This window comes from Pristis pectinata, chromosome 21, assembly GCF_009764475.1.
Source record: "Pristis pectinata isolate sPriPec2 chromosome 21, sPriPec2.1.pri, whole genome shotgun sequence".
NCBI classification, from domain to species: domain Eukaryota; kingdom Metazoa; phylum Chordata; class Chondrichthyes; order Rhinopristiformes; family Pristidae; genus Pristis; species Pristis pectinata.
The window spans coordinates 30,122,954-30,137,075 of NC_067425.1; the positions used below are offsets into that span (position 1 = coordinate 30,122,954).

At 44.7% G+C, this 14,122-nt stretch overlaps 1 protein-coding gene and 1 long non-coding RNA gene across 5 annotated transcripts in view; both read left to right on the forward strand.

The window, feature by feature from the left end:
• clip2 (CAP-GLY domain containing linker protein 2) overlaps nucleotides 1-14,122 on the forward strand; it is a 145,456-nt gene that overhangs the window by 20,853 nt on the left and 110,481 nt on the right. The gene's annotated exons all lie outside the window — the stretch shown is intronic.
• On the forward strand, nucleotides 1,403-7,196 carry LOC127581175 (uncharacterized). The gene is made up of 3 exons (XR_007957924.1): nucleotides 1,403-1,465; nucleotides 4,336-4,435; nucleotides 6,731-7,196. It is a non-coding gene; the product is annotated as an uncharacterized LOC127581175 (long non-coding RNA).

Genomic DNA, 14,122 nt, shown 5'->3' on the forward strand with positions numbered 1-14,122 from the left:
CAGATCCAACTTCTAGGCACAAGCATTTAACTCATTTTCAAGCACACAAAGTCAAAGGGAGAAAATCCACTTTCATGTTAAACAAGATGTGATGTGGAAAGGTTCAAGAGAACATAAGATAAGATATCTTTATTAGTCACATGTACATCGAAACACACAGTGAAATGCATCTTTTGCATAGAGTGTTCTGGGGGCAGCCCGCAAGTGTCGCCACACTTCCGGCGCCAACATAGCATGCCCATAACTTCCTAACCTGTACGTCTTTGGAATGTGGGAGGAAACCGGAGCACCTGGAGGAAACCCACGCAGACATGGGGAGAACGTACAAACTCCTTACTGACAGTGGCCGGATTTGAACCCAGGCCCCTGGTGCTTTAAAGCATTACACTAACCGCTACACTAGCATGCGGAGGCCATCTGGCCCGTCGAGCCTGCTCCGCCATTCAATAAGATCGTGGCTGATCTGGCCATGGACTCAGATCCACCTACCTGCCTTTGCTGCATAACCCTGAATTCCCCTACTATGCAAAAATATTTCTAGCTGTGTCTTAAATAGATTTAATGAGGTAGCCTCTACTGCTTCCCTGGGCAGAGAATTCCACAGATTCACTATTCTCTGGGAAAAGTAGTTCCTTCCCATTTCCGTCCTAAATCTACTTCCCCAAATCTTGAGTCTATGTCCCCTAGTTCTCGAGAAGCACATTCAAGAGGAGCCCTTGAATTGCCAAGGCATTGAAGGCTATAGACCAAATGTGGGTAAATGTGAGTAGTATAGAAAAGTGGAATGGTCAGTATGGGTGCGGAGGGCCAAAGGGCCTGTTTCTGTGTTCTGCGACTCCATGCTCTATGACTGTAAGAGGCTCTTTAAGCTCCCACTTCATTCGACCAACAGATTATAAATTCAGCAACTCTGGCAGCAGCTACTGCCTCTGCTTCAAGTGAAGACTTGTACGTGCTTTTTAGAATTACCTCTTCTGGCACTACTTCCTTCTGTGTCCCCCCCTGGGAAAAGTTCACTGTGATATTTTTGTACCAGTGTGCTCAATAAATCCTTCCCTCTGCTTTTACCACCCTGGTCAACATTATACCCATTGCTCCCTCTCACCCTGACTGTTCTGGTTCTGCACAGATCTCTGTCCCCTTAAGTCAGACTTGAATAAATAACAGATATGGCCATTTGCCGTCAGACCTACTAGGCCCTGCTCCCATCTGTGCTCATTATTGCAGGATCATCCAGGTCTATAAAGATAACGCATTGTTCCTTTCAACTGTTCTTGAACCCCTCTTCCCCACTCCAGTAACAAGTGCTAGAGGCATATCTGTCACTAGCATTGTCATACACAGAGGACGGTTGGAATCTGGAACGTGCTGCCTGAGGAGGTGGTGAAGGCAGGTACCCTCACAACATTTAAGACGCATCCAGACAAGCACTTGAATTCTCAAGACACAGAAGGCTGCGCCAAATGTGGGTAAATGGGGCTGATATAGATAAGTACAGTGGCCGACATAGACATGGTGGGCCAAAGGGCCTGTTTCGCTGCTGTACAACTCTACGATTCTATGACAATGAGACCAACAAGTCTGCCACTTCACCTGCTTCCCCAGCCCATCAGTCAAACTTCTAATGCTCTCCAGTCTTAGCCTTGTTTCTCATCTCTCCCGTCTCTTCTACCCACGGATCTCCTCTGTGAACTCCTCTTGACCATGAGAGTTGCCTCCTGCTCCCTCGGACGTTTCCCGCTAAAAGCCAGCACAGACTTGTCCGCTTCAATTCTTTGAAGAAGTGACGAGAAAGGTCGATGAGGGGCAGTGCATTTGATGTGGCCTTTCTGGATTTTATCAAGAGTTTTGACAAAATTGCACATTGTGGGCTGGTGGAGAAAGTAAAAACCCAGGGATCCAAGGAAAAGTGGCAAATTGGATCCAAAATTAGCTCAGTGGCAGGAATCAAATGGTTAATGGGTGTGACTAGAAGGCTGTTAATGGTGGGATTCCAGTACAGATCTCTTGCTTTTTGTAAAATATATTAACGATTTAGATTTAACTGTAAGGGACATGATAAAGAAGTTTGACCATGACACAAAATTGTCTGTCTGATTGACATTGGAGAAGAATGCTTTAGACTGCAGGAAAATATGGACGGTTTGGTCTGTTGGTCAGAAAAGCAGCAAACAGAATCTAATCCAGAAAATTTTGAGGTGGTACTACAAGGCAAGGGAATATGTATTAACTGTTTAGGCTATTGAGTGTTGTGGAGGGACAAAGGGACCTTGTATGTCTACAAAACCTCAATTATCCAGGACAAGGTCAATAAGGTGGTTAAAAGGGCACTTTGGTTGATGTCCTTTATAGGACTAGTCCACAGCTGGAGTATGGGATACAGTTCTGGTCACCACATTGCAAGATGTGATTGAGGTGGGTACAGAGGGGATTTGCAAAAACGTTGTCAGGATCGAAACCGATTTACCTCTGAGGAAAGATTGGAACAGAGGAGACTGAAATGAGACTTAGGATGTATATGAAATTATGAGGTACCTAGATAGAATAAACAGTAAGCAACTATTTCCCTTAGCAGAGGGGTCAAAAACTAGAGGCATTGAATTAAAATGTTTGGTAAAAATATTAGAGGTGAGATGAGGAAAAGATTTTTTGCCCAGAGTATGGTTGGGATCTGGAACTCACTACCCGAAGGGATGGTAGAGGCAGAAACACTCAGCACATTTAAACTGTGCCTTGGATGTGTACTTGAAGAGCCACGTCCCGTGAGGCCAAGGACCTGTGCCAGAAGGTGGGGCTAGGCTGGGTAACTGGTACAAACATGATGGGCTGAATGACCTGCTTCTATGCCATAAATTACCTATGATCCTACTGATCACCCAACTTCTCTCCTGGTCCCTGCATCAGCTGAAATTGAGGCCGTTTTTATTTCCTTGGGTATTACCCCCACCTTCTGTCATTACCCTACCCCTCGCACCCTTGATCACGCACCCATCCTCCCCACCCATCGATCACCCACCCATCCCCCCACCCACTGATCACCCACCCATCCTCCCCACCCATCGATCACCCACCCATCCCCCCACCCACTGATCACCCACCCATCCTCCCCACCCATCGATCACCCACCCATCCCCCCACCCACTGATCACCCACCCATCCTCCCCACCCATCAATCACCCACCCATCCCCCCACCCACTGATCACCCACCCATCCTCCCCATCCATCGATCACCCACCCATCCTCCCCACCCATCTTCCCCACCCATTGATCGCCCACCCATCCCCCGACCCATCCTCTCTACCCACTGATCACCCACCCATCTTCCCCACCCATTGATCGCCCACCCATCGTCCCCACCCATCCTCCCCACCCACTGATCACTCACCCATGCCCCCACCCATCCTTCCTATCCACTGATCACCCATCCATCCTCCCCACCCATCCACCCATCCTCCCCACCCACTGATCACCCACCCATCCTCCCCAACTATTGATGCCCAGCCATCACCAATTGCTGACAGGTAACCCTCCCCAACACCCACCCTTCTGATGCACCAGTTTACCTGGACCTGCCCTTTCCCCAGTCTCTCTCCTTCCCATGGTTCAGTTCACAAGAAGGCCTTCCCTCCCTCATAGCCAATCCAGCAGCACCCACTGTCTCATTGAATTTCCAAGTGTTGTCCCTGTGGCCAAAATGGTCTTTGTCAATGATTGTTTAACTCACCTCTCCAAGCTGGAAGAAAATTGTGTGCTTTTCTGATTATTTTTCTTAAAATGGGCACATTTCATACACTTGTAACCCACTCGGTGAGTGAATTATCATTTCCAATCAGGTGATGCAAAAGATGCCATTTGAATTTTTATAAATGGGTTCATTTGATCGATACTATACTTTGAAGGTTGATATTTTTGCTATGAGGCTGTCAGTTAAAGTGTAAAGCTGCAGCTCCCACACCTGCTGCCTCGTGGGGAGGTCAATTGACATGGTACAACTGGCGATCTGGCAGAACTTGTAGTTTTCCATTCTTCTGTTTATAATTTAACTGTAAACATTCCTGGCTGCTGTGTTCCTGACTACTCCTGAAGGTGACTCAAAGCTCCTGGGTTCCCCAAGTGCTTTTAATTACTAAGATATTGTGGTAAAATTCTTAATGACTGATGAACAAACAATAAAACCCATTTTAGATTCACCACATGGTCAGGAGTACTCACATCTGTAAAAGGGATTGGACTAGCATTATACTGTTTGAGTTTTAGCTTCTAGATTTTGTTAATTAATTGCATTTAAAGTGACCTTGTAATAGTAAAGACCCAGTTTTGATTCTTATGTCCAGAGTTGTCTGTGTGGAGTTCGTTTTCCCTGTGACCACACGAGTTTCTGTTGAGTTCTCCGGCTTCTTCCCACGTCCCGAGGATGTGCTGTGGGCCTAAATGGTGAGGTTAAATTACCCCTTTTGTGTTGGTAACTTCCAAAAACTATCAAAGGGGAGCTGGTAGGTGTGTATAAGAAGGAATAAGTTGCAGAGGTTCAGGGAACGAAGGAGAAGGGGAATGTGAATGATTTCCTTAATGTTCAAAAATCAAACACAACACTCTAAGGGAGAGAATTCCAAAGATTTATAACCCTCAGGTGTAAAGAATTTTCTTCTCATCCGAGTCCAAAATGGCTGCCCCCTTATCCTGAGACTACACCCCCTAGTTTAGCTGAGGGAACAGCCTCCTGGCATCACCTCTTTTTATAAACTTCAGTTGGTGCACACCGATCTTATTCCATCTCTCTTTGTCACATAACTCTCTCATCCCAGGAATCAATCCAATGAGCCTGCACTGCATTGGTTCCAGAGCAGGTTTATTAGCTTGGAAATACCCCAGCTGATGTTTCCAGCATCAATGTGATTGGAAATTGACTTTACCTGGAGTGAAATGTTTCCGGATTGTTTCATGTCATTCTGGAAATTTGACCTGACGTTCCTCGAGGGATTCGCTAAGCACATCTATGCCAGTCAAACAAGGGAAGAGGTTTGTTTGGATATTGCCAGGATTGGAAAATTGTAGCTAAGATTGCTTTCCTTGGAACAGAGGAGGTGGAAGGGAGACTTGATTGTGGTGTTGGAGGGATCTGGATGAAGTAAATAGTTAGGATCTATTTCCTTTAAAATAAGAGTCAAAAACCAGAGGAGTTAATATCAAAGTAATTGGAAGAGGGATTCGAAGGGAAGTGAGGAATGCTTTTCCCCCTAAAGGATGGTTCCGGTCTGGAACTCGCTCTCTGAGAGGGTGGTCAGGGCAGAAAGCCTCATCACATTGGAGCAGTACTTGGACGTGTATGTGATGTGCCATTACTTGCAGGGCTGCAGACCTACTACTGGAAGGATGCATCAGGCTGGAGAGCTTTTCTATGACCAGCATAGACAGGTTGGGCCAAACAGCCTCCATCTATGCCACAAATTCTCTCCGATTTTATGAAGTTACACCAAGTTGTCCTGGGACCTTTGTTGAGCACTCCCAGGACAGTTGGGTTTCAATACCTTAGTGCTGGATGGGGACCTCTGTGCCATCACCATTGTAGGACCAGTCCCTTCCCCACAGTCCTCCTCAACTAACCTTGCTCCAATATCCTCTGAGTTACATGCCCCGAGACCCTATCCTTCTGATACCCCTCGAGGCATCAAACCCCTGATCCTCAATCCCTCAACCCACACTCCTGTCCAGACCCAGGCCCTGATCTTCAGTCATTTACCAATCTCTGCCCCAACCTCCTGAGCCTGATCTTTAAGCCAGACCCCACCTCCTGATACACTGGGGCCAGGAGTGTATCTCTTAGATACTACTGCATTCTCTACCCCCACCAGCGTCACTTACCTTGCTCTCTGTCTCCAGGCCTTGATCCACAGCCTACAGCCATTGGCCTTCTTTTCCCCGAACAACACCACCACCACCCCCACCCCATGCCTCTTCCCCAGAAAAGCTCAGGCCTCTGGCACGACTGAAATTTGCAACGGCAGAACAACAAGCAAACCAGTCTTCACGCACTGCTGCTACAACTATCTCGTGTATCCACTTGAGTGCACTCAGATATCTAGCCAATCCAAACATGGGCTTAAAGTGATTGTTAGAAGGATTAGAGGGAAGATGAGGAGAACATTTTTCACCTCGAGGTAGTTGGGGTCTGGAACTCATGGCCTGAAACAGTGGTGAAGGTAGAAAATATCATTGCATTGAAACAGTACTTAGATGGGTACATGAAGAGACTACCTGTAGGGGTACAGACCTACTTCTGGAGGGTGGCATTGGGCAGGAAAGTGGCCTCCTAAATTGTAAATTGTCTATGATTCCTTCGTCATGTAGCGAGTCCAAACCTCCACACTCTGCTCCAAAACCCTAAACAAATCTTGCAGGATTGTCTAACCTTGTTAAAAATCTCTGCAAGACTTCCTTACTTGTGCACTCCCACATGTAATAAGCACCAACATACCATTTGCCTTCCTAATTTGTTGATAGATGTGTTTGTGTTTTGATTTACCAAAATTCCTCTGTAAACCAACTCATTTCCCACCGTTTAGAAAGTACTTTTCTCTTCTTCCTAACGAAGTGAGTGACCTCACATTTTCCTATTTTGTATTCCTTCTACTTTCCTCTTGTTTAATCTGCCTATATCCCTTTGTGTGCTAACCCAAGATGTTCATGGTCTGTATGGATGACTCTGCTAATTGTTATCTTTCCCAACAGCCTCCAAGTCTGACACTGATGGATAATGGCAAAGGACCAGCTACATTATGCCCTAAATCTGTCTCGGGAAACCAACCTTAAATCTGAAATACTTGCCAATAAAATCTATTTCAATGTCAATATTGTCAAAGGGTTAAGTGGAAGAGAACAGAAAGCACCTAACTCTCCCTCTGGGCTGTTTGGCTTCCCTGATAAGACTTACAAAGAAAATCTTCTACTGTTAGTTCTGCTTTGAAGAGTTTCACTGAAATGGATCCAAGTTTACTTGATCAGAGAACCACACAGGAGCCCAAATACCTTCTGCTTCCCCCCCCCCCCCCCCATTTGTTAAATATTTTGCCGTGCAGGTTTATTGACTTCACCCAACTCTAGCTAAATAAAAATAATTGTTATTTTCGTGCATTTCCAATCATTTTGTTTTTGGATGAGACTGCTTGGATATTTAACTGGAGTTCAAATATATAGCCAGGAGGATGCAGATGGGATTGCCTTCCAGAGCCATGAAAGATTTCTCCTTGATGGTGAACCTTGTAACAGCACAGAGGTTCTGAGTGAGTCGAGCTGTACCAAAACCTTGGGAAGTGTCCCTCAACCAGGCCCATTAATCATCACTTGCAGGTAATTATTTCCCCCTTCCCCCCAGATGACAGGAATTCCTTTGGGACAGAAAGAAATGTATTAATGGTGCCGGGTGTGTTTGAAGAACTAAACTCAGAGGATAGGCCTAGAAACATAATCAGCTGGGTACTTGTGTGGAACGGAGTTCTGGCTGTATTAGAGCAGCCACTGTTCTGCTGACTCAAGTCTTTTGCACTGAATCCGTGCCATTGCTGAATGGAGATTGTGTGCGGAGTCCGACACCTCCTTTCTCTGTCTCCGTGGCAACCTGGCAGGAGCATTGATGGTAAAAGTGCTTTCAGCTGTAGTTTTATTCTTGTCCTTGCAATCCGTCAACTTCCTTACTTCTGCAGTGACCACTCAGGTTTCCACAGAAAGAATTACAGTGCATGGTCCAGTAAATGCTCTCCCGTTTGGCAGGGTTGCTTGCCCCATCAACTCAGTATTACAAATAATCAAGGTCTATTGTTAGCAAGGCATTGTTCTAATCCGTTGCCCTGCTGAAAGAGTAATATCTTAAACAGAAGCTTTAGATTCCCAAATAACTTAAATTAATAAATAGGAAACAGATCTGTGCATCTCCATTATAAAGCTAGCTGCCACATGGTCACACCTGTGGTTGCTCAATTGTAGTACAAGTGGAAGCTTTAAAAGCTGTGGATCTCCAGAGCTCTGCCCAGTAAATCATTTGTACACTCTGCTTTGTTTAACTCTCTGTAGGCCAAGGCATGGGAGATTGGAATCATAGAGAAATACAGAATGGAAACAGGCCCTTTGGTTCACAGACTCTGTGCTCAACAAGCATTCATCCTTATCCTATTCCTACCCTAACACCATTTATCCTCCCCATATTGCCATCAACTGCCCTCAGATTTTACCACTCGCCTACACACCAAGGGCGATTTACTGTGTACAATTATCCTACTGTAGCAGCTGCTACCGCGATGTGAAAGCAAGACACTGGTCGGTGGGCTGCAGAATAAAAACTGATTTATTTTCCCGCCTTGCGCAGGCCTTTTAAGAGGAACTGTTCCTGCCCACCGAAAACGGAAATGACGTATGCGCTACGTCATCAAACCTTTCCCGCATGCGGGTTCTCCCCGTCGCTCGGGGAAGACGAAGGCCCAGCGCCATCTTGGGCCTCGCCACTCCGACAGCGTGCGACCTGACCGCCGAGCCAGTTCGCTTGCTCGGACGGTGAGTCGCTACACTACCAACCTGCATGTTTTTGGTATGTGGGAGGAAACCAGAGCACCTGGGGGAAACCCATGTAGTCACAGGGAGAACATGCAAACTCTACACTGAAAACACCCAAGGTCAGGATTGAAACTGGGTTGCAGGAACTGTGAGGCAGTAGCTCTACTAGCTGTTCCACTGTGCTGCCGAGAATCTGATAAAAGCACACAGGTTTGTCCCATCCAGGTTCTTTCAGAACTATGTTTTCTTTTGTAGTGTTAATGAAAAGCCAGGCATCAGTACAAAAGAGCAGAACCTCAGTGAGGAGATTCTCCGAAGATTCAAACCATAGCAGTGGGTTAACAAACCTAAGAGGAGAGGGCAGGACAAAGCTGACTTGTGCTTTCTGAAGATCAGAGAAATACGTATGTATTGGAAGCAGCCAGACTGCATTGAGAGTACTTTACACCCAACACAGAGCTTAGTTCAGAGTTTAATCAATGGGATGGTTTCGATGGTCACTAAGTAATGACAGAGGTGAATGGATGCAAGAGGATGTCTGTGGCAGCCAGTACTGGGTCCACCACACTGGGAAGCTGGATAGGGTGCTCAGAAAGTGTTCAGGCCAGCTTTGCAATTTCCATAAACTTAAGCTCATTACAAATCTGTCAGCTGTATCCTGTCCTGCTGTGCTTACCGACCTGCACTGGCTTCCAGTTATGTCATGCCATGATCGTAAAATTCTCACCTTTGGTTTTACTCTATGTTCTTGCCCCTGCCTTTCCCCCTCCATCCCCACAATCTTTCCAGGTGTCTGCTCTCCTCTAATTCTGGCCACTTGAGCTTCTCCAATTTTAGTTTTCCCCCCATCACTGTCTTCAGCTTCCTGGACCCTGGAGCTCTGCTCCCAAACTTCTTCTACTTCCTTCTTGACATCCATAGAATTGTCCTCAAGGAATGAAAGATGAATGATCTTTGCTAGTCACGCGTACATCGAAACACACAGTGAAATGCATCTTTTGCGTAGAATGTTCTGGGGGCAGCCCGCAAGTGTCGCCACACTTCCAGCGCCAACATAGCATGCCCACAACCTTCTAACCTGTACATCTTTAGAATGTGGGAGGAAACCGGCGCACCCGGAGGAAACCCACACAGACACAGGGAGAACGTACAAACTCCTTACAGACAGTGACTGGAATTGAACCCGAGTCGCTGGTGTTGTAATAGCGTTACGCTAACCACTACACTACTGTGCCTATTTGAGAGACAAACACTCCTCATATTTACTTTAGCCACAGGAGGCTATTTGGCCCATTGAATCTATGCTGGCTCTCAGGGCACACCCGTATGTTCCCTTGCTCTATTGCAACCTTTGCCCTTCCATATCAACTCCCCCTTGGGTGGTAGGGACATTGCCAAAGTCTGTTATTCATTCTGTTGTTCTTTTATTAGCCACCAAAAACACAATTCACAAGCCATCCCCTCCCCGATCGTTAAAACGTGATGAAACAGTTTAATATTTGACTTTGACCCTGATTTAAAGTTCTGATCCTGTTACAACTCCATTGCAATGGCAGTGATTCAAAGGCTGAAAGTCAACTTAAGGAGGACCTGGTGGCTTATCTTTATTGTCTGTGATTCTACAATCATTTTCACTTTGCATGTGGACCTTGGGGGACTGGTATATGGACCCATATAATTATAGCCAGATCTGTAAACCCAACACTTGGCCCACGATCTGTGTCAGTGAGGGAGGCAGAACCTAAGACTCAGGTGATAGCCACCTGACTGCTCGATCGAGTGTAGAACTAAACTTCCATTCAAAAAAAATTAATAGCTTTGTGATGAGAAAACCTTTGTTTGATAAATGACTGCTTTAGTTCCTGTCACTTTTCTGTGGGGCACTGTGCCTATAATGAGTGTACTCTGTTGCCATGGTATGACCTTCAGCTCAATGATTTCCAGCCTTAAATGTTATTTTATCACTGGAGGTACAATCAAGCTTTTTGGTAATGTGAAGCAATTTTAGTGCACATTGTATTGTGGGCAGCTATTACAGGGCTTTTCTGCTTAGTTGCATTTAGTTGGCAGCCAATATTCAATGCAGATTAGCAGATTTCACAATCAACAGCTGTCCTTTTGGGACGGTGATGTTTTTGGAAAGTATTTGTTGAATGGATTCTGAACTGCTAACAATACTGCAATGTTCAGACTGATATATCTGACCTCTAACAAGGTGCAAGGGCCCTTCAACTTTCAAATGTATTGTTGCCACACAATCCTAAAAGAAGTGGCAGCCTTAAAGCAACAATTATTGCTCAAAGCCGATATTACATATATGACCATTGTCCTCTTTTTTTTGGAAAAAAAGTAGAAAACTTTGAACTGATTTAACACATTTACAAATTTTGCAAATTTAGCCTGAAGTCACAGGGTCTCACACTCTGATCTTTGCAGTGGTATTGATATTACTCTTGTTTACCAGATGTTTACTGGACTATCTATCCATCTTTGGACTCAGTGATGTTGCCTCATCTCGACTCTTGTCACATATAGTCTGCGTTGGTTCATGAAGAATGGCAAGACTCACTTCAGGAACACTTGCAATCACAGATTCTTCACGGGTACCTTGCATGAGGAGAAGTTGGTCCGTGTTGACTTTTATGAATCAATAACCTTCAGGATTTTTTTTATTAAGAATTCTGTACTTCCTCTAATTCCCTAAAATCCCATTTTCTCAGCTCCAATCTACTCGGGGGTCCCAATTCAGACTTTGGCTATGCCAGGCCAATAGGCAAAATTTCTAGCCACCTCCTTCATGCTCACAGTGTCAGAATTCTACTCCGAGCTCTTCCTTTGCAATTCTTTGGTGACACTGCTCTGTGTCCCCATTTAGTGCAACTCGACTGGTAGATAGTTCAGAGCATCTGCTATGAAATGGCTTCAATGCATCTTCTGAACTACATTGAGATCTGCATCTGAATCAGTCTATCACCAATATGTAACAGGAAATTCATCTTCTACTGCCTATAAAGTATAATTTCCAGTTTCTGTGTTTGTTGTGGCTTCTTAAGATAGTCTAGATATCGTGTCCACCATGGCATTTTGCTTGGATGCTCTGTATAAGGTGCCATATTGAGAGACTAAGATGGCCCACCTCTGCATCCTTGATGCTGTTGTTGTGGGAATAGCACACTTCAGACCTAGAATGGCTGACTGAGGTTTGTGCTTAGGAACTACTGTGAACATTTTACCGCACAAGTTGGTAAAATGTTGCATCTCCAAGTATAATTGCCAACGACTCTACCTGAGTGTAGTGTTTCTCCCCACTTTCAGTCGGTGTGATTGATTTGTAGATATGGGAGTTCCCTGGTCCTTGGCATGACTAATCACTGCTCCAGCCCTATAGTTATTAATATTGCGGGAAGGTTTTAACATGGTTGATGTTATATTCCATTAAAGAGGACTCACTGTTGAGGCTTTTCTTTTACAGCTCATATGCCTTTTACTGATCTCTTCCACACCCACTTTCTCTTTAATAGTCGATGAAGTAGTGTCAACACCGTGGTGAGGTTTGGTAGAACTCTGGTACAGTCCTGGATCAGCCCTGGAAATGACAGGACCGCAGAAGTGTCCTGGTTTTTGTATGGCTCTTTATTTCTACCTTGTTACCACCATGATAGGCGTTGCCCAATCACTGTGACATTTGGTACCCTTTTCTACTCCAGTTTCCTCACCACGTCTACTTGAGATTTCAGCGCACATGGTGTGGGTCTCCTTTCACGTATTTACAAATTTAATCTCAGTCACATTTGGTTTGATACACATGTGCCTGGTGACCTTTACTGCCCAGGCACTAGCCAAAACAGGTTCTCAAATTGACTATGATTCTTGCTAATGGCATCATACTAATCTTCTGGTTATACATTTTATCCATGATGAAGCAGTCAGGGACTGTGTCAATATTCAAATTGATTAACCTTTAATTTTGAAACTTTTTTAAAATCACCACTAGTAGCTTACATCCTATGTAAATTACGCCCTTTATATTGCTCATTCTTCTCTATGTTGTGTAAACCTCCCTTCTGTAATCCTGACTGTGATTGTTTCTCTAATATTTGGATACTATTGACAGCCTTCCTATACACCATTTACCCCTACATACAGAGGCCGTGTGCCTTTGTTTCCAGCACATGTTACTGTTCTGAACTAATGCACCTGTGCCAAATGATTCCCACTGTAACAATAGCAGGGCTTCCTATTAAAACCCCTTTTCACACCACTTACACGACCGGGACTGGATAAAGGAGCTCCTGCATCGCCCCTGCTGACGGCTGTGTCCAACATTCGCACTGATATGCCGTCTGAAATTCTTTTGATTTTCCGTGGATGTAGTCATCTTGCATTTCGTTTGAACGTTCAATCTTATGTGTGTTGTAGCGTGGACTGGATGCGAACACACAGATACATCTCACTGCATGTGATCCAAGCATGCACTAAAGTTGCAAAGCTACAACAGATTTTTTTAAAACAACTATAGAAATGGCTAATTGTCTCTCCCACACTTCTGATTATGGGTTCCAGACTTATAACTCTCCACAATCTCCAACAGCACTGGGTTGAAATTGTGTAGAAGTTCTGCCATTACTTTGTTAAATGGACATCAGTCATTGCAAGAAATAAGTTTGCCAACATCACGTAATATCCTGTCCTATTTATACACAGAGGGTCACTATTTTCTGACTGCATATGACCTCATTCTGGACATTTTTACCCTCACCATCTATTTAGAAGACTTAATTCACATGAGAAACTGGGCTTGACCCATTTTGTACAGTCCTGCACCTTTGCCAGTTACCAGGCTTGCTTTCTGTTTGCATCAAATTTTGCATCATCTGCCCTTCTGTTCAAGTCTGCACCTCAGACTTGTTATGACTAGTCACAAGCTTTTTATGCACACGGCCGCTCTACAAACTTGATGACTTCATCAGTTTTGATGGCTGCATTTCTTCATCATCACATCTGCATCGCCAACGTAAAGTTCGTGTGTTCAGTGGGGTTTTAACCTCGAACAAAGTCCTTTGCAGAGAATAGACAAGACACAAGGACCCCAAACAAGGTTTATCAAGGGCTCATCACAGATAGCCTCTGGAATCTACTATACATTTTGTTCTAGTCCAGAGAGTCATTCATCGTGTGACACAATTCTTAAAGGGGTGGCAACTGTAAAGCAACAAATGTTTGCAGCCAATATTACAGATGCCCATGATAGTAAAGTTTGTCAATGGTATGTAAATAGGCAGGATGGCATGTTGTGATAATGATATTTGAACTCTGGAACGTAATATACTGAGGTTAATTGAGTGGGTGAAAGCTTGACACAGAGTTTAATGTGGGAAAGTGTGAGATCATGCACTTCAGTAGGACAAACCTAAAGACAGACTATTGTCTAAATGGAGAAAGATTGCAGGTGAGGGAAGTACAGAGCGATCTCAATGTTCTTGTTTACAAATTGCAAAAAGTTAGCAGGCAGGTGCAGCAAGTAGTTAGGGAAACAAATGGACCTTTATTGCAAGAGGGTTGGGGTTTAGAAATAGG